The following is a 20,608-nucleotide window of genomic DNA, read 5'->3' as shown; positions in this document are numbered from 1 at the left end:
AGTCATGAATACACATGAGAAATCATAAACAAAATATTACAAAATATTAAATATTAAATATTAGCAAAGCCCAAAATTATACTTAAAAGATGGCCAAGCTGGGTTTTATAATAAAATAAAAATAAATAAAAAATAAATAAATAAAAAATAAAATATAAATAAATAAAAAATAAATAAATATAATAATAAAATAAAAATAAATAAATAAATAAATAATACAGTCATGAATACACATGAGAAATCATAAACAAAATATTACAAAATATTAAATATTAAATATTAGCAAAGCCCAAAATTATACTTAAAAGATGGCCAAGCTGGGTTTTTCTTGAGGGGAATGCAAAGCTGTTTTAATATTAGGAAATCATTCAATGTCTGTTACCACTTTGACAGATTCAAGACTTAAAGTCATATTATTTCAAGAAATGTATGCAAACAATTTAGCAATTGTGGTATCTTAGGAAAACTGTTTAATGTTTGAAAACTTGATTTTCTCCAGCTGCAAAATGAAGAGAAAAAGTTTTAAAATGTGAGCAAATTATTTTTTAAAAGATTTTACTTATTTATTTGAGAGAAAGAGAAAGAAAGAGTTCAGAGTATGAGAGAGAAAGAGAGAACACACAAGGAACCGGGAAGGGCAGAGAGAGAGAGAGAGATAAGCAGACTCCCCACTGAGCAGGGAGCCTGATGCAGGGCTCATCCCAGGACAGGGGGATCATGACTGAGCTGAAAGCAGAGACTTAACTGAATGAGCCACCCAGGTGTCCTGTGAGTAGATTATTTTTAAAGGACAGAAAATACTCCACAAAATATCTCGTATCCCCAAATATTTTATCTTGACATTCACTGAAAGACTAAAGAAAACAAATCTACTATGTTTCAGTAAATCCATTTCAATCTTAGGTTTAATTGTATCTCAGAGAGAAATATTAGTTTCTGTACTGAACTTTATTCAATATTTTAATTCTACTTAATCATGAGACTCTGGGAAAATTCTCATTAAAAATAAACGTTTTCTCCTTCTAATTATGGCAGTAAACATGACATTTGGAAAGAAGTCTGTAGACATTTTATGAGCATTCGTTAATAATCAATCAGATACTAGGATTAATTTAAAGAGTCACAAATCTGCAGACCCTGGACTTGGACATCACGTATGCTTTCATATCCAACCCATCTATTTCTATGGAATAAGTTAAACAATTATTTTTATCTAGCATCCAATGGGAAATTATCAGTCACAATAAAAACTTTAGTTAACAGGACACCCAGAACAAAAACTTCTTTTAACTAAATGTGCATATATTTATATGGGGAAGACAGGGTTTTGTTATACACAAAGCATTAGATAGATCTCAGCTTTCAAAATAAACCATGGTAGGACCAAAAAGTTAGTCTACAGAGAAAAAGAAGATACAGTGGAGATGCTTTTTAGCTACAGCTATGAAATATTCAGCTTTTCTCAGAACAAAATCACTTTGCAAAAGTCTGCTCATTAATTCCAAAAGAAGAATAAAAATGTATAAAGCATGCGAGTCTGTTTTCAAATGTACTACCTAACGCACCTAACTTCAAACCGATGATGATGTATAATTTTTTTTTAAGATTTTATTTATTTATTTGTCAGAGAGAGAGAGAGAGAGCGCACAGAATGGCAGAGGGAGAAGCAGGCTCCCTGCTGAGCAAGGAGCCCGATGTGGGACTCGATCCCAGGATGCTGGGATCGTGACCTGAGCTGAAGACAGCCGCTTAACCAACTGAGCCACCCAGGTGTCCCGATGATGTATAATTTTTATAACAGTGTCTGAGGATTCAGGTGAGAGGCTGACAAAAGATTCTCTAGTGTAACTCTAGGATGGGGGCACCTGGGTGGCTCAGTAGGTTAAGCGTCTGCCTTTGGCTCAGGTCATGATCCTGGAGTCCCGGGATTGAGCCCCCAAGTGGGGCTCCCTGCTGAGCGGGGAGCCTTCTTCTCCCTCTCCCACTCACCCTGCTTGTGTTTAAGCTCTCTCTCTCTCTCAAATAATTAAATAAAATCTTTTTAAAAAATAAGAATAAATAGATAGTGTCGTTTACTTATTTACTTATCTTTCACCTTACCCACATGTCAACCATCTTAAAGTTTGCATGTGATATGAATTCAGAATCAGAAGTCCTATTTTTAAAAATTTCTGTACAGACATCCTTTTGATACAGCACCATTTACTAAATTGTATTAGTGCCTTTGCTGTATATCAGTGTGTAGGTCTGTTTCTGGGTCCTTTAGGTTAATTCATGTGACGATTTGTCAGTTCTTGTGTGAATACACCACTTTACTTCTATATCTATATAGTAAGTCCTGAAACTTGGTGGTGTAAATCTTCTTTGTTTTTCTTCTTCCAGCTTACCTTGGCTATTTTAAGTCTTTTTGATTTTGATAAAGATTTTCGAATCCGCTAATTACATTTCCCAAATCATTCTGTTCCTCCTGTAACTTTGAGAAATAGGTAGTCATTGAGAGCTGTAAACCATAGTGAAACTTCCTAGGTTATTATTTAAGTCCCTTAAAATACGCTTCAAACATATTTTTCCAGCCTTATTTTCTAATTACTCTTCTTCATTAACCTCTCACCATCTCCCACATGTTTATTTAAATCCCTTGCCTCTGTCATTTGACAGCTGTTTCCCCAGCGGGAGCGCTCTCTCAAGTCCTTTCTACCCATCTAAGTCTTATTGCTGTTCCTGAAGTTTCTGTTTCCAGATTCAAATGCCACTTGCCCGAAGTAGCTTCCTCTTCTCCCTCCAGCGCACACTGAACTCAGCATCATCTGACCTCCCACTGTAGTTGTTTCTCCAACCAAATATATTGTGGACTAATCACCTGTAACTTTATATTTTTAGCTATTATTTTTGGGAAGGAATCTTACTTTCAAATTGTTTCACCTTTCACAACCCTTAACATGCTGCTTCTATGTAAAAGGCGCTGAATAAATAAATAACTGCAGATTTCTTGCCTGCAGAGCTTTTAAAACAAGAACACCAGGGGCGCCTGGTGGGGCTCAGCGGGTTGAGCAACTGACTGGAAGTTTCGGCTCAGGTCATGACCTCAGGGTCTTGAGATCGAGCCCTGCGCAGGGCTTTGCGCTCAGCGGGGAGTCTGCTTGAGATTCTTTCTCCCCATCTGCCTCTGCCCCTCCCTCCTGCTCAATCTCTCCCTCAAATAAATGAATAAATCTTTAAACAAATAAAATAAGAATACTAGAACCAACATTTGCACCACAGTATTAGAAATCACACTGCGAAATTAAAACATATGTGGCTGCTGGAATGACTTCGCCTGTTTGTTGCCTGTTAGAAACTGGAATGAAGTCTTAATCTGTGCCTGTTCACCTTGCTGTGGTATGTCTCTACACATACGTGTGACTGAAAAAGTCAGGAGTTTTCTGAAGAAATTATGCTTCATGTCACACCATAAAAGGAGGACCTTCATACTGTAAGCTATGTGAGACAGAATGTTCCAACCATTTAAAAATATATGTGGTAGGTTAGGGGGATACTTCAGGGATTTGGCTTAAATGTACTATATCTGGGGCGCCTGGGTGGCTCAGTGGGTTAAAGCCTCTGCCTTCGGCTCAGGTCATGATCCCAGGGTCCTGGGGTCGAGCCCCACATTGGGCTCTCTGCTCAGCAGGGAGCCTGCTTCCTCCTCTCTGCCTGCCTCTCTGCCTACTTGTGATTCCTGTCTGTCAAATAAATAAATAAAATATAAAAAAAAAAAAAAGAAGAAGAAGGAACAATTATTATAAAAAAAAAAAAACTACTATATCTGCTTTAAGGGGGAAAAAAAAGCAGATTATGAAGCCTGGATAAGTTCTTTGAAAACTAACTTAACATTTTGAAAGAAAAAATCTAAATAGCTTTATCTAAAGAGCTGAAAATGCAATAGAATTGTCCTTTTGTTTTCTTATGAGTCCATAGTAATCATCATGATTCATGAGCTCAATACTAACTCTACTACTATTCTTTAATGAATAAGAATCTCTTGAAATTTACCTTGGGGCACCTGGGTGGCTCAGTGGGTTGAGCCTCTGCCTTTGTCTCAGGTCATGATCTCAGGGTCCTGGGATTGAGCCCTGTATCGGGCTCTCTGGTCAGCGGGGAGCCTGCTCCCCGCCCCCACCTCCAACCGCCTGCCTCTCTGCCTACTTGTGATCTCTGTCAAATAAATAAATAAAATCTTAAAAAAAAAAAAAAGAATCTCTTAAAATTTACCGTAATTAAAAATAGACCACAGAGCTCTGGCCAGTACTATGCATTTGCATCAAGTAATATATAAATAAATAGCCACATGAAGATTTACCATAATCTTATGACTCCCCAAGTAAATAGGGTTCTTTCACTTGGGTCAAAGAATACATGTGGGTCCCCTCAGCACATGCACCCTTCACCGAATGTTGCCAGCCAGGCATCCTATGGCTGAGTGACTCCACTTTGGGAACTTTGTCATCCTTTTCTAGAAACTTTTTTTTTTTTTTTTTAAAGATTTTATTTATTTATTTGAGAGAGAGATCACAAGTGGGCAGAGAGGCAGGCAGAGAGAGAGGAAGGGAAGCAGGCTCCCTGCTGAGCAGAGAGCCCGATGCGGGACTCGATCCCAGGACCCTGAGATCATGACCTGAGCCGAAGGCAGCGGCTCAACCCACTGAGCCACCCAGGCGCCCCTTTTCTAGAAACTTTTAAGACTTCAGTTTAAATCACCTTCATTCATTCCACAAAAGTGTTCCAAAAATCATCTTAACATTAAGTAGTTTAAAAATATATATATAGGCACCTGGGTGGCTCAGTGGGTTAAAGCCTCTGCCTTCGGCTCAGGTCCCGATCTCAGGGTCCTATGATCGAGCCCACATCAGGCTCTCTGCTCAGTAGGGAGGCTGCCTCCCTTCCTCTCTCTCTGCCTGCCTCTCTGCCTACTTGTGATCTCTGTCTGTCAAATAAATAAATAAAATCTTTAAGAAAAAATAATAAAATAAAAATTAAAAAAGAATTATATATGCCACTGTATTTTTGTTTTTCTGGAACTTGCTAATTACTAAAAAAAAAATCTTACAAATGGGCAAGGTTTTACTTAAAGTTACTTTCACCAAAGCCTGAAGATATCTATCTTAAACATTATTTTTATTTTCACAAAGTAAAATTTTTGCAATTATTTTTGTTAATGTCATCATAATTTTGGCCATAAAAACCTTTATGTGACCTGCAAGCTGACTTTAAAAATCAGAACCCTGCTCTTTTTTTTTTTTTTTTAAAGATTTTATTCATTTATTTGTCAGAGAGAGAGAGAGGGAGAGAGAGCAAGCACAGGCAGACAGAATGGCAGGCAGAGGCAGAGGGAGAAGCAGGCTCCCTGACGAGCAAGGAGCCCGATGTGGGACTCGATCCCAGGACGCTGGGATCATGACCTGAGCCGAAGGCAGCCGCTCAACCAACTGAGCCACGCAGGCGTCCCCAGAACCCTGCTCTTAAAGATGAGATGTTTAGTCACTAAAGTTAGTAAAAAAAAAAAAAAAAAAAGATTTCACTAGGTATTTTTTTTTCCCCAAAATGTATGGAATTTAAAATATAAATAAGTAAGCCAAGTTGAGGAAATTACAGGCCAACGTCCATAGGCAAGAAGGGTAATAACATAATTATTATAAAAATTCTTAGCTGAGTGATTAATCCACAGGTATTACATAAGGTACTTAAAAAGTTTACAGAAATCTTGTTTTGTTTTTTTTGCAATTGTCGATTTACTAGGACTGCTCAAGAACAGATGATTATTCCTGCTAGCCTCTTAGGAAAACAATTCTCTTCCAATTGAGAAATACAATTTGATAGTGGAATTGAATGGTATCCGTTTTTGTAGTTGCTCCTCAGGTCAAATGAGGCCTAATGCAGCTAGATGCAGGCACTTGAACTGACATACACTTCCTCTAGCCTGCATTTGTTTTATAGTGTTAGGACTAGGTTAAGTATCAGAGGTGGAGGATGACCAGTTACATTTACGCACTGAACGCTTACTAGTTAGGTGTTTCAGTGTGTAAACAACTTAAGAAAGAGTGAGAAGAGTGAGTTGGCCAAAGGGGGGGAAAAAAAAGAAGAACAATTAACTGAAATACAAACCCAGAAAAATGAGGTAAGTGGCACAAGAGAGAAAAAATCTGATGCAAGGAAAGTTGAGAGAAGAGAGGCAGCATCTAGAGTGAAGGAAAATAGGTTGTTCAAAGTGTTGTAAGGAAGGGAACACAGAAAAAGAGTTTTTGCTTTGTTTTGTTTTTTAAGATTTTATTTATTTGACAGAGAGAGACACAGCAAGAGAGGGAACACAGCAGGGGGAGTGGAAGAGGGAGAATCAGGCTTCTCACCGGGCAGGGAGCCTAATGCGGGGCTAGAACCCAGGACCCCGGGATCATGACCTGAGCAGAGGCAGACGCTTAACAACTGAGCCACCCAGGCGCCCCAGAAAAAGAGATTTTTAATAAGGGTCAGGTTATGGCAGGGTAAAATGAACGGGAAGCATGCTGTTCCTGCAGACCTATGTTATGAGGATTTGATTCTGATTCGTATATGAATATGGTCTATTGTTAAACAATATTCGTTGTTAATGAGAAAACTAATTCATAAACTCATAAAGGACACTGTGAGAGGGCTGGCAAACGAAATTGGCAAACGGATTCTTGGAGGTTATTTTCTTAGCCAAACCACTGATTTTGATGTTGATGTTATTTATTGTACAGGAAAGTAAGTTTTCTGTGACTACCAGTCACTTGTTGATTTCTTTTAGACAAAAATCTTGACTTCTACAAAAATCAACAACTGGGGATCTGGATCACCGCCCCCCCTTTTTAAAACAGTGTCTAGGCCCGAGCTAAAACATTTATAAAAGTGACATATCTAGAAAAACTTTAATGCCAGCAGTAAATAACTGAGGATTCTTGATACTAATAAGTGGGCATGGGGGTTTCTTTCACCTTTCTCTTAGTCCTATGAGAATTTCTCATTTATCAGTAAATACAGAGTTTAAGTCAGTGAGAAGTGGATACTTAGATTGTTGCCATAAATTAATCTGTTAAAGGTTATTTCTTTGTTTTAATTATAGTATCTATTTCATCAGTGTATGAACAGAATAAACTTAAGGTTTCTGGGAAGTCTTAATGGTACAAGTTTCTTCTTTGTTCCCCTCTACTATACATTCTCTTTCCATATAGTATTTTGCCATCTTTATGTATGTGTGTGTGTGTGGGGGGGGTGATAACCTTTGTTAAAATCAATATGATAAATGAAAGAATTGCTAAAACATCCGCTATCAGTAGATATTGTGATGGGTGCTATGGATACAAAAGCCCACAAAAAAGTCCATACCATCATATGGTTCACGTTGGTCATGATTTTATTTCAAAATACGTAAGACTGGTCTACACAACCATAACAACAAGAAGGAAAATGTACTTGTTAGAGCGTTCTTCTGCATTCTTCATGAATCCAGAATCACTCAACAAGACAATTAACTACAAGTGATTATTAAATTATGGATGAAACACTGTGTTACAAAAAAAGATGATGCCCTCCCCTCAGAGTTGATAATCTACTACCTTGCTATGATCAGATCAAGACCCAGAGCACTTCATAATATTGTGTGGACGGCACCCCATAAGTGTTAGGTAGTACTGACAAAGCACATGAGTTATTAGCACAAGCAGAAGTAGAGGTTCAAGTATTATTTGAAATGACCGATTTGGTATGGAAGAAAAGTTCTATTTTGGACAGTAAATATAAGTGAATAACTGTTCACAGATAATTGCAGGTTTTAGGGACATATATTTGATTTACAGAAATAAAGTCCTAAAAGGCTTATTAGTCTGGGAAATAGAATCACACACAATGATGGTCCACACCACTACAAATCAGTCCATTGCTTCAAAAACAAGATCTGATAAAATTTGAAAGAGATATGTTTTTAACTTTTTTTTTTTTTTTGCTATTAGTATAGTTCTCAAGAGAAAGATGACAGCCTATTATGTAGCAAACATTTCTCTTAATGACTGCTTACTTGCATGAAATCTTAACCTACTGGATCCTATAACTATTGCCATTCTTACTAAAATGACCTAACTTTATTTTTGTACAAATATAACAGGAGTTATATTTGTTACAAATATAACAGGTTTTGAAAAACATGTAGCACACTAATATCACTAAGTACAGACTTACTACAATCTTGCCTCCCAGGTAATGAAGGAGACTGCACATGGATCACTCTTAAACTTCATATTGGTCGACAATATATTTTATTTCTATCAATCATGATTTTCCCCAATGCACTATGCATTTTGTGGTTCCTTTCAGTTCTCTCAGTTGTTTTGCTGTCATACGAAAATTTGCTATCAGATTAAAATTTGGCAGAAGGAATTGTATAGACTTTGGTTAGGGAGAAAGGATAGCATTTCCCATGTCTAATGTGTACTAATGAAAATACATTGAAAAAGTCATTATGAACATGATGAACATTATGAACTTACTGACGTTATTCAAGGGCAGAGAGAAGCAATACGGTCAAAGGGGTAAAAGCATCCCCAGGAGCCATCTTTTGGTGAATAGCTATGACTTGCCTGGCTCACACCTCCCACACCCCTAAGGAACAAAATCAGGGATGCATCCTTCTGGACAAGACCTTTCTCATCACTGCAAATCCTTTGACCACAATGAGTTAGTAAGAGTTTTAATAAAGAAAAGGAAAAATTAATAGACCCCCACCATTTTGCAACATGCACCCAACAAAAATTGGCACACCACAATGTCCTCTTCTCTCCGAGTTCTCCAGCTTATTCTCTTCCTGCCCCTGAGTCTTACCCTTGGTTCCCTCTTTGTTTCCTTCAAGATCCTGTGCACTTCTTGAATGCAGGAGGTGCACGAGTCACCCCTGTAATCGCTGTGCCTGTGTCTAGGGCCATGAGAATAGGTATTGAAGAAGTACCAGTTACTCTGCTCACTGGGATTCCTCTTTTTTTCTGTTGATGTGGCTTTTACCCTATAACCTGTGGGTTCGGCAATGAGCCTGCCTTCCACACTGGCGGCCATCATTCATTATTAAAGTATTTCGCACACTAATGGATTTATGCCCTTAAGCTTGCATCCTCTCTCCCAAGGTCTGTGGTGATCATGAACCTGCCAAACCTTCCTTGTGGACACCCAGAGCTCCACGGTATCTTTGTTCATCTCTTCTCTGCACTGATTTTGCTACTTGGTAGGATTATTGTGACTTTTGGGGCTTTCTGTGTGGATTTGTAACACCTTCTATTACTATGAGAGATATCTGTTTGAAAGGGCTCTATTTGAAAGTGTTCCAGGAGAAACAACAAAGGCTGTTGGTCTTTCAGAGCTTTCCTGTTATAGCCTCAACTAGCTCATAACTGGGGGGCTATAAGAAGTAGTACATTAGGATTAAGTTCTCTCCAATGATTCACATGCTTTCACATAAAATCACACCCTAGAAATCCATAAGCAGCCCAAACAAAATCTTCTCCAGTTCCTTCCAGACCCAAGCTATTTCAGGAGTCCAGAGAAAACTGGGTGAGAGGATCTCCCTGGAGGAAGCACAGAGGGAAAATCCTAGCTGAAGTGTGCAAAGGGAGGCAAGATATTGGCTCCTTACTAGACCGTGAGTTGAGCTGGTCCTCTGGCCATGCAGTCTTAATAGTGCACAACACTTGTTGTTTTTCACTGACCAAAATATGAAAGCATTTTCCACATTTGGGAAAGTCCTCCTATGTGTCTTGTTGTGAGGAGGAAACCACCTCCAAGTATAATAAATGAAAATGCTGGTTGTTCACCCACCCAGCCTCCTTGCAGGGGGGACATAGGTGTATGCTCTTTGTCCAACTGGTTAGACAGATTTTACCAGATTTTGCTAGATTTTGAATCTGCCGCCAGCAATATGAATAACTAGGGGTTGTATCTTAGTTATCTATTGCTGCATGACAAATTATACCACAATTTAGTGGCCTAAAACATTTGTTATCTGAGTTTCTGTGGGTCTAGACTCCAGGCACAGCTTAGCTGAGTCTTCTGCTCTAGGATCCTCCTTGGAGCTTCCATCAGGGCCTTGGTGGTGCCAAGAGCCACCTCAAAGCTCAAATGAGGAGTTTTTGCCTCTAAGCTACCTCTTCTAGTTGTTGGTAGGATATGATTCCTCATAGACTGTTGGACTCAACCTTACTCAACCAACTCACTGACTGTTGGCTGGAGGCTGCTCTCAATTCCTTGCAACATTAGCCTCTTCTGGGGGCAACCCTCCAATGTGGCAACTTCTTTTATCAGAACAAGCAAATAAGAACCACAGAGTGAGAAAGAGAATGCAAGCAAGATGGAAGTCACCTCTTTAACGACTTTACCATAGAAATAATATCTCATCACTTGGCCATATTCTGTTCGTTAGAAGCAAGTCACTCAGTTCTGCTCACACAAGGGGGAGAGTATTACATAAGGATGTGCATGCCAAAAGGAAGGGATCATTGGCAACCTTTCAGAAACTGCCTACCATGGAAAGTATGGAATTCATTCTAGTGAGAGCACCAGCAAAAGCAGTAGCTACACTCAGCTCTAAAAGTCCCCAAATACTGAAGCTCTTGCTACAGTGCTAATGGCAATTTTGTCCTGAGAAACATCTCTGAGATGTGATTTTGGGTGCTATTCCTGGCAGAGTAGCTTTCGAGCCTGATTCTTTGGACTTCTCATGAATTCTCTGAGCTATTACATGTCTTTGAATTAAGTTCTTTTCATCTACTTAAAGTAGCTCATTTGTTTTTGCTTTTTGTAAATAAAAGGCTTTATGGAGAGAATGAAGCAAGGAAACCCCAGAGTGTGAATGGAGACCTCATCTTGTCTACCTCGCAATATCAGGTCCATACCTGGTGGATAGCAGGCACTCAATGCACAGATACTGAATTCCTGAATAAGTGAAAAGGCATCAAGTCCAGAGGCCAAGGTGGGTCTGGAATTAGCATCAAAGGTTCAAGTGAAGGATGAATGTGGTTTAGGAACTGGTCAGAGAAAGTAATTTGGTGTGAATACGATGAAAAAGAGACTGGTAGATAGAGACAGGTAGATGAAGTCATTCATGATACTTGGGGGTCAGCTTTAAGCATTTAACTAAGGCTAGGAGTTTCCCACAAAATTGCATGAGGCCAGCAGACACAAAAGTCTCTGGAATGAAAGAGACTTAACGTTGGCCATCCAAAAAAAGGACACTGAATGTGAAGAGAAACGGCAGGCGGACTGCAGCAGAAGTCACCCTCTGAGAAGGGATAATGGACGTGATAAGCACCTCCCCCAAGGCCTGGACTCAGAAAATTTCTGAGCACTTTAAAAAATCCATATTTTATTCTTTTTAAAAAATATATTTATTTATTTGAGAGAGAGAGAGAGAGAGAGCACAAGCAGGGGAAGGGCAGAAGGAGAGGGAGAAGCATACTCTCAGCTGAGCAGGGAGCACAATGTGGGGCTCGATCCCAAGACCCCAAGATCGTGACCTGAGCTGAAGGCAGACCATTAACCAACTGAGCTACCCAGGAGCCCCTCCATATCTTATTCTTAATAATGATATAACAGTATTAGTCTTTGTTTGGGTTCTCCCAAGCAGATCTTGAGCAAATAATTCAATTGAAAGTCATCAATCTGAAGGTAGTCCCTGGACATGCCACAAAAGGAATGCGGAAGTGAGACCGGGAAAGGAAGGCAACCAGTGAAGGGTGCCATGTCAGGTTAGTTACTGTGTGGGAAACTGGAACTGAATCCCACAAGGGAATTCTGAGAGCCAGTGTAGAATACACATGTGTGTTATCCCATTGGAGGGGTGACTGAACTGGGGTATTTATATACTAAATCCTGTTGGCCATTGTTTGGCCCTGAGGTCATAGAGCAGGTTCAGGTGGCCAGAGAAAGCTACAATGTCTTGTTCATGACTTAAACGTAAATAGCATGCCAAGCAATTATTATCTTGCAGCAAACCTGAGAGTTAAATACTATTACGCTAATTCTGGACATGAGGAAACTGTGGCTTGACAAATGGCCTAGTGGAGCTCAATTTTCTCTAATTCTAAAGGCTTTATAGAAATAAAATGGTATATCTTGACATAATGAAGACAGAAAAGAGAAAGGAATAAGAACTACCATCAGCATGTCATAAAAGCAAAACAATGCCATAAATGCAGAAAGAACAAAAAGCAGTTTAGTGTACTAAGTACATATTATATCTCTCTTTAAGGAAGTTTAACACATAGAGCCAAAGATTGAATGTTGGAAAATTCATCCCTGAATTCCCGAGCTCTTAATTATTCACTTTTTTTCCGCTCCTCACTTGCAATCTTTCTGTTTCCAGAATGAAAAACAAAACAAAACATACAAACCTGAGTTGTGAGAGATTCATTACCGGAGGAAGATTACTTATTGGAGATTACTTATAATAGGAGGCTTACGGGGTTGAGTAACATCCCCCCAAAACCCATATTCACTCAGAACCTAACAACATGACCAGATTCAAAATTAAGGGGCTTGCAGATTTAAGTAGTTAGACAAGGTTACACTAGATTAATATGGACCCTAAATCCAATGACTGGTAAACTTACATGAAGCCCGTGTGAAGATAGGGAAGGAGAGCAGGTGAACCCGGAGCAAAGATTGAGCTGATCCAGCTACAAACCACGTCACACCACGGATTGCCAGGAACTACCAGGAGCTAAAAAGAAGCAAAGATTCCCCCCTAGAGCCTTCAGAGGGAGCACGGGCCTGATAATACTCTACTTTCAGACTTGTAGCTTCCAGAATCCTCTGTGAGAGAATAAATTTCTGTTGTTTCAAGCCACCTAGTATGCGAGAATTTGTTAGAGCAGTCCTAGGAAATTGATAGAAGGATGTTATAGGATTAATGGTGCCCCCCACTTTCATATGTGGAGGCTCCAAGCCCCAGTACCTCAGAATGTGACTGCATTTGGAGATAAGGTCTTTACAAGGGTAATTAAGGTAAAATGAGGTCATGGTGGGCACTAATCCAATATAACTGGTGTCCTTACAAGAAGAAGAGATTTAGGACACAGACAACACAGAGATGGAGAGAGAACCCTGTGGGAATACAGGGAGAGGGCAGCCATCCGTCAGTCACGGAGAGAAGCCTCAGAAGATACCAAACCTGATCTTGAACTTCAAACCTCCAGACCTGTGAGAAAACCAATTGCTATTGTTTAAGCCACCCAGTCTGTGGTTGTTTGTTATGGCGGCCCTGCCAACTAATAAAAGGGGTGTAGGGTAGGGGAAAGATGAAAGATGAAAACAAAACTTCCATTTCATCCTGACTCTACCCTGACTCTTTCACTTTAGGGGCAGAAGGCAACTGCATGTGTGACCAAGGGATCGGTCCTCTGAAGGAAGAAGGAGGAGACTGAAACGTGAAGAGGGTCTGACAGTTGGGGCATATTAATTGTGCACTGGCAGCTCTGTGCTGCGGCCATGTTGGCAGAAAGAAGTCTGAAGAGCCTTTGCACATCCTTCGAGTGCTTATGTAGCAATGGCCAATGGTTTTTTGTTTGTTTTTTTTTCTTCTTCTTCTTTGTCTAGGAGTGTTAATTACATAGACTACAACTCTGATTTTAGAGAAAGAGGAACAGGGATGTAATCAATGGGTAGAAATAAGCTGATAGCTTCCAGCAGATCTTGACTTGGGAATCTCTGTGTTTAAGATTCCTTGTACAAAGCACTAGAATTTCAAAGAAGACAGAGATCCAAGAAAAGCACTCAGTTTGGGAATAAACAATGCATATTTGGTTGACACTTCCCTTGCAATGTAACTTTCATGGATCTGAACCTCACTTATGCAACACAGCATTTAAGAAAGACAAATCCTAGTAGCAATGCATGGGGACATATGGCAGTTACACTTGTGGTGAACATAGCATAATGAATAAACTTGTCAAATTATTATATTGTACACCTGAAACTAATGTAACTAATATAATGTGTGTTAAGCACACTAAAAAAAAATTGCCAATGGGTTATCTGTTGAACAGATGAACAGCATATGAAAAGGTGTTCAACATTACTAATGATCATGGAAATGAAAATAAAAACCATAATGAGCTACCTACCACCTCAATCCTGTTAGAATGGCTTATATGAAGAAGATGAGAAATAACAAGTGTTGGTGAGAACATGGAGAAAAAGGAACCCTGGGGCACTGTTGATGAGAACGTAAACTGGTGCTGCCACTATGGAAAATGTTATGGAGGTGACTCCAATTCTAAAAATAGAATTATCCTACAATTCAAGAATTGCACTACTGGGTATTTACCCAAAAAAGACAAACACACTAATTTGAAGAGAAACATGCATGCCTATGTCTATTGCAGCACGATCTACAATAGCCAAACTATGGAAGCAGCCTAAGTGTCCATCAATAGATGAATGGATAAAGAAGATGTGGTATATAAACACAATGGAATATTATTCAGCCATAAAAAAGAATGAAATCTTGTCATTTGCAAAAATGGGGATGGAGCTAGAGGGTATAATGCTGAGTGAAATAAGTAGGTCAGAGAAAGACAAATACTGCAAAACAAAAGAGCAAAGGAAAAAAGAGAGACAGATAAATCAAGAAACAGACTCTTAAGAGAACAAATTGATGGGTTATTAGAGGGGAGGTGAATGGGGGACTAGGAGAAATAGGGGATGGGTATTAAAGAGTATACTTATTATGATTCTTAAAAAAGGTAAAATTACTAAAAAACAAAAAAAACAAAAAAAGAAAGACACATCCTCTGGACTTTCTATAATGTTATTTCCAAACGAGACAGCTACTGAGGGACGGAAAGTGGGGGACAGAAATTATTGTGCAAAACAGAAATTCTACAGTTTGTGTGTGTGTGTGTGTGTGTGTGTTTTAGAAAGTACAGTCTATTACATAATGGGAAGATATTCTTATTAAAGAATCCATTACAGAATGGGAAGATATTTCTTTCTATATATACTACATATTTTGTAAATTAAATGTGTCAGTGTTTGTGTTGAAAGAAGAAAGGTTACTACATGATTTTTTAGTTTGATATCATCTTCATTTATACAACATCTTCATATGTTAAAATATAATTGAGTCCTATTTGTTACACAAGAAGGTACAAACTGTAGATGAAAATGATGTTTCTCAAATTCTTCTGGATGAGAGACTAAAGTTTGCATGTCTTCCAGCAACACAGAGTGTATTAAAGACAATAAAATTTCACTTTAGAAAAAAGCACCCAAACATTTTTGATTCTTTAAAAAAAAAAAAAGCAATTCTAAAGGGAGAAGAGTTAAATATATATATATATATATATATATATATTTTTTTTTTTTCAGTTTAGGTAAACTCTTTGCCTCTAATTATCTTGGGCTTCAAAATTTCTTTCAGAGAACAACTCTTCCATTATTGTATTTCTTACTCTAATGGCCACCTTATATAAGAATCAAATCAAAGTAAAGGTAATTTATTGTCCACTAAAACTTTCATTTTCTGTCAGCAACAAAAGTATGAGATTGTATATATGAGCCCAAATACATATTATAGAGATTAATTTTATTAAAATGCAGCAACAAGCAGAATTTTCCCCCAATACAATAAATCTTTCAGATAGATTAGAGACCTTGAATTAAACCTGTAATGTTATCTTGCCCTCTTAAAAATGGTTATAAAATCTACAGTTAATAGAGTTGTTCATAGACATTCCCATTTCTTCCTTCCAAAACCAGTCTTAATACATTTTTCTTGATTCTTAGGCATATGAAGTAAATTAAAAAGAAAAACCCTATGGCTAGAAATTATTTATAAGTATACATAGGCTTTTATATGTATGTTAATGAAATTATATATAAACAATTAAAATGGTGATAAAAATCTATAAAAATCACAGCTTGCTGGGGCTTTCTACAATCACTGGCCACTCTGACATCTTTCAGAGCTCACAACAGAAATTCTGTCACCTCAGGAGCTGGCATGGGCCAGGTGCCTCCTATCTGCGTGAACCCTTGTTCTTTCCTCAGAGACCAGTTCTTGCAAGTATCTTCACTCATTATACCCAGAACGTTGAAGCCATTAAGAGATGCTCACGGGCACATCAACCCCCTGTAAAGGAGGTACTGTGTACTAAAGTCAGGTCTGTTGGGTTTTTGATGGCATGCTTATCACTGTGACTTGTTTGTTTTATTTTTTTAAAATTCCATTATAATTAACATACAGTTTTGTTATTAGTTTCAGGAGTATAGTATAGCAATTCGACAGTTCTATACATTACTCTGTGCTCATCAAGAGAAGTGTACTCTTAATCCCCTTCATGTATTTCACCCATCCCACCCCCATCTGGTAAACATAAGTTTGTTCACTACACTTAAGAGTCTGTTTTTTGGTTTGTCTCCTTTTTCTTTGTTTGTTTTGTTTCTTAAGTTCCACATATGAGTGAAATCATATGATATCTATCTTTCTCTGACTGAGTTATTTCACTTGGCATTATACCCTCAAGGTCCATCCCTGTTGTTGCCAATGGCAAAATGTCATTCTTTTCTATGCATGAATAATATTCCACACCACATCTTCTTTATGTATTCATCTATCGATGGATACTTGACTGGCTTCCATATCTTGGCTATTGTCAATAATGCTGCAATAATCATAGGGGTGCATAAACTTTTTTGAATTAGCATTTTCATATTCTTTGGGTAAATACCCAGTAGTGGAACTACCGGATGATATGGTAATTCTGTCTTTAATTTTTTTGAGGAACTTCCGCATTGTTCTCCACAGTGAGTGTACCATTTGCACTTCCACTAACAGTGCAAGAGGGCTGTTTCTTGTGATTTTGACTTTAGCCATTCTGACAGATGTGAGGCGGTATCTCATTGTGGTTTTGATCTGCAGCTCCCTGATGAGTCATGTTGAGCATCTTTTCATGTCTGTTAGCCATCTGTGTATCTTCTTTGGAGAGATGTATGTTCATATTTTTTGTCCAGTTTTAATTGCATTATTAGTAGTTTTTTTTGGTGTTGAGTTGTATGACTTCTTTATGTATTTGGATAGTAATCCTTCATCAGATATGTCATTTGCAAATATCTTCTCCCATTCAGCAGGTTGTCTTTTAGTTTTGTTGGTTGTTTCCTTTGTTGTGCAAAAGTTTTTTATTTGGATGTAGTCTTCATAGTTTGTTTTTGCTTTGTTTTCCTTGCAGCAGGAGACATATCCAGAAAACTGTTGTTATGGGTTTTATGGCTGTTTTTGTAGTTCTTCTCTGTTCCTTTATTCTCCTGGTCTCTTCTCTTATAGCTTGCTGGCTTTCTTTACTGAAATACTTATAGTCCTTTCTCTTTTACTTTTTGCATATCTATAACTGGTTTTTGATTTGTGGTTACCATTAGGTTTCTATACAATATTTTATGAACATAGCAGTCTATATTAAGTTAATGGTCACTTAAGTTTGAAACTATTTTCTACTCCTCTCCCTCTCACATTTTAGTTTTATGCTATCATACTTTATATCCTTATATTCTGTGAACTCTTGACTGATTTTCACAGATAAACTTAATTTTACTGCTTTTCTCTTCCTACTTTTCTTACTCCTGCTTATGGTCCCTCCTTTCCACTCAAAAAGTCCCCTTTAACATTTTTTGTGGTGCTGGTAGTGATCAATTCCTTTTACTTTTATTTGTCTGGGAAACTCTTTACCTCTCCTTCTATTCTGTATGATAGCCTTGTTGTACAGAGTATTCTTGGCTGCAGGTTGGGGTGTGTGTGTGTGTGTGTGTGTGTGTGTGTGTGTGTGTGGTTTTTTCATTCAGTATTTTGAATATATCATGTCACATTCTTCTGGCCTGCAAAATTTCTATTGAAAAATGAGCTGACAGCCTTATGAGGTTTCCCTTATATGCAACAACTTTCTCCTGCTGCTTTTAAATTTTCTCTTTGTCATTAATTTTTTGCCATTTTAATTACTATGTGTTTTGGTGTGGTCCTCCTTAGATTGATTTTTTTGGGAGATCTCTGTGCCTCCTGGAACTGGACTTTTTCCAAATTTGAGAAGTTTTCAGCTATTATTTCTTCATATAAATTTGCTTCCCCCCTTTCTCTCTCTTCTCCTTCTGAGATTCCTATAATGTGATGTTATTAGGTTTGATGATGGTGCTGAATTCTCTACCTTCATTTTTTTTAGCATTTTCCTCTTTCCTGTTTAGCTTGATTGTTTTCCATTATTCTGTCCACCAGGATGCTGATCCATTCTATTTCCTCTGGTCTACTACTTATTCCACTAGTGTAGTTTTCATTTCAGTTCTTGAGTTCTTCATCTCTGATTGGTTCTTTTTTATGTTTTCTATCTCTTTGTTGAGGGTCTTACTGAGGTCCTCCACTCTTCTCAAGTCCTTGAGTATCTTTAAATTCTCTATCAGACATATTACTTATCTCCATTTTGTTTAGTTCTCTGCTGTGATAGTGTCCTGTTCTTTCATTTGGGAGGTATTCCTCTGTCTCCTCATTTTTTTCTAAGTCTCTGTGTCTTAGGAAAGTCAGCTATGTCTTCTGCTCTTGAAAATAGAAAGAAGAGGTCCTGTGGCACCCTGTAATGCAATGTCCCCTAGTTACTAGAAACTGGCACTTCAGGGGTATCTTCTATGTGTGTTGTGTGAGCCCTACTGCCATGGCTGAGTCACTGTGACCTGCAGTCCACTTGTTTGCAATGGCTCTCTTTGCCTATTGTGGGCAAGGTTTGGTCCCTGTGTTGTTAGTGGGCCACTCTGGGGCTACTTTGGACTTGAGCTGGGTCAGACTAGGCATTTGCCAGAGATGCAATAGCACCAAATTCCATTTCCCTGTATTGTTTCCTGAGAAGTCTGCTTTAGTGGGTGGAGCCTGCAGTCAGACAAAATCCCTGCCTCCAGGCCACTACTGGATCCATAGTTGAACTGGTCTGTGGTTATCTTCTCTTTCTGGGCAGAAGGCAGTTTGGAGCAGTGCTGGCCCCTGTTGGGGCTATTTGCACACAGCTACGCTTGTGTCACTGCTTTGGATGGGATCTGGCCAAGGGTGTATTGGAGGGGGCAGATCCACAGGAGAGCATGGGGGTGGGGTATGCTGGTCTGCTGCATTTGCTCAAATCTCCTCTAGAAGTCAGCTGGGTTGGAGGGGGTGGATCCATAGAAGTGCATGGTGGGGCATGCTGTTAACAAAACAGGTTTAGAGTGTCCTCATTGTTGCTGATTTCCACAGGTGTCTGTGTATGCAGGTTGGGAGTAGGGGAGAGAAATAGTGCTATCAACTCTTGTTCTGAGGGAAGTCTCCTAAAGATCTCTGTCCTTCTAGCACACATTCTGAGATTTCAAACAAATCTCCCTCCTATATACCACAGGCATTTTTCAAATTGCAGCTTCTATATTTTATCTCTGCAGGTCTGTTTATTATGCTCTCTTTTCTCTTCTCTTTTCTTTTCCTTCCTTTCCTCTCTCCCTTCCTCTTTCCCTCCCTCCCTTCCTTCCTTTTTTGTAAAAGAAAAAAAAATAATGATCTAGATTTATCCAATGAAGGGTGAGCTGATACCTTCTTTAAAAAAGAAAAAAAATCGTTTTTAGTATTGAGAAGTCATTAAAATAATTGTAATAGATACTTAATGTAATAGGTACTCAGTAAAGTGTGGGAACTCAGTTTCCGTTCTCTCTTTCAGGTCTCTCAGAACTGAGTCTACTGATTTTTATTAAGCCCTGCTGATTTTAAGAACTGCAAAATTATGCCTCTCTGGATTTTAAAACTAAATGTTATGGGGATTCATCTTCCCTATGCAGGTTTTTTGTGCCTCGGATCCCTAGTGTGAAGGTCTGTTTCTTTCCCCTCTCATGCTTGCAGTGTCCTTCCTTCCCGCTGACAGTCTTAGAGGGTCCATTTAGCTCCTGACTACATTGCTACCCTTTCTACCCTCTTCAGCTTAGGGTTTTCTCTACATTTAGCTGTGGAGCATGTGTTCTGTTAGTCTTTGGGTCATTTTTCTGGGTTATTTACACTAGTGTGGATGTTACCTAGTTGTATCTGTGGGATGAGGTGAGCTTAGGATCCTTTTACTCTGTCATCTTCCCCAGAAGTCTGAGTTTGTTTTTAAATTGTAGTTAATGTTAAGAAAATCCTCTAGGACTAGAAAGCATGGCCTCTTTTAGCTACCTTTGCTCCAACTCACTGTTTCCAAATATTAGATTTTTGCATATTTAGGTTTTCTAGAGCTCTGCTTTTCATTTTCACTGCTTGATGAGCTTTACCCAATGTCCTTATCAAGACATCTTGAAAAAATTTCAGAGTCACAAAACCTAGGCATTTATGTTATCTTTGAAAATAAGTTATCTGGGTTTATTATAGATTCTTCCCTTAATGGGCAATATAGGGAAAGTTTTTTTAACTATTCAAATAATCAGACCTGTACATTTTGATCATATTATCTGGCAAGCCACCTCCAATGGTTTCAACCTTTCTGAAATTCTTCATAAATAATAGTAATAATGATAACAATAATAATAATAATAATAAAACCACCAAGGTGTATTCTAA

Source organism: Enhydra lutris, unplaced genomic scaffold (assembly GCF_002288905.1).
Source record: "Enhydra lutris kenyoni isolate GAN:26980312 unplaced genomic scaffold, ASM228890v2 scaffoldscaffold36, whole genome shotgun sequence".
Lineage (NCBI taxonomy): Eukaryota > Metazoa > Chordata > Mammalia > Carnivora > Mustelidae > Enhydra > Enhydra lutris.
The sequence above is the reverse complement of the archived record's forward strand: the minus strand, read 5'-3'. Positions refer to the sequence as shown.